This window comes from Nannospalax galili, unplaced genomic scaffold (assembly GCF_000622305.1).
Source record: "Nannospalax galili isolate Female #2095 unplaced genomic scaffold, S.galili_v1.0 scaffold726, whole genome shotgun sequence".
NCBI lineage: Eukaryota > Metazoa > Chordata > Mammalia > Rodentia > Spalacidae > Nannospalax > Nannospalax galili.
The window spans coordinates 1,888,417-1,889,754 of record NW_008355253.1 but is presented as its reverse complement, the minus strand read 5'-3'; positions in this window follow the sequence as shown (position 1 = coordinate 1,889,754).

The following is a 1,338-nucleotide window of genomic DNA, read 5'->3' as shown; positions in this document are numbered from 1 at the left end:
ATTAATGTCAGCTACAACAAACATTGAATTCTTTGGTTTTGTTAGCAAAATTGATTAGCAAATGTCTCAAAATTTGTGAAGAATTTATATGTTGTGAGTAAATGTGTGTATGTGTTTGTATATGCACATGCATATATGTGTGCTTGTGTGTCTTTGAGTCAGTTTGGTATCCAGTGTCTTTCCAATTGCTTTCCAAGTATTGTTTAAGACAAGAAGCCTGCAATTCTCCTAGAATGACTGGCTGGCAAGCTCCAAGTACACTCCCTCTGCCACCTACCCAATGCGGGTGTGGGACATCCTACTTAGCCTTTTAACAAAGTCCTGGGGATTGAAGTTGGGTCCTCATACTTGTGCAGTGAGCACTTTACTACTAATTGCACTATCTCCCCAGAATCCCATGTGGCCTTTGTGAAAAAGAGAGACTCTAATGATATTTGAAGAGTAACAATTTTTGGAAAACCAGTGATCAATAAATAACCTATTTTTTTCTTCAGTATTCCTCCAGATAATCTACATAATTTTCTGTTTCATTATTAAATAGCCCTTCCTAGTCTTCTTTTCAGCATGTGACTGGCTTCCAAGAGAAAAGAAATATATATTAACTCTCTTTAAGATAGTTCTATCAAATGTCTATAGTTTGTTTTCTTTCTGTTTAAGACTGTTCTCACATTCAACAGCAGGAGAAAGACACACTACCTCTGAATAGAGAGAAATAATCTGTGAGATAGTAATTTACACCAATTTGAGATGTTTCTTTCTGTCAGGCAGAACATATTTTCAGCTTTACTAATTGAAAGCTACAAAGCTACACGTTGATCTCAAACTTAAAGAATTCTTCCCAATGATGTAGTTTCTGACAGAAGCATTTTTCTGGCTATAGCATCTGACTCTGGGAAGATGATCATGAACAGTCTCATGAAATTTTAAAAGAAGTCAGATTTGGCTGTTAGAAATGCACCTTTGTTACTATAAAGCTGAATCTTTTAAGATCCACCTTAGTTCACTTAAGTTCAAATCCTAGGCTACATGAGCCCCTGTCTCAAAAAATAATTTTAAAAAGTGAGTGGTTGGCAAGATGAGTAAAGGCACTTGCTACCAAGCCTGACAACTGAAGTTTACTCCTTAGGATCACATGCTTGGAGAGAACTGATTTTCACAACATGCTGTGGCACACTGACACCCCTCAATCACAGTAAAATTGCACTAAATATATTTAAACACATTATCAAAATTATTCTTTATAAAACAGTATTTGTTCTTTTTCCAAGAGGTACTTTTCCCACTTGCATTTAAATATGCTTATACTCACTACATCCTACAATCTTAAGATTCTCATCT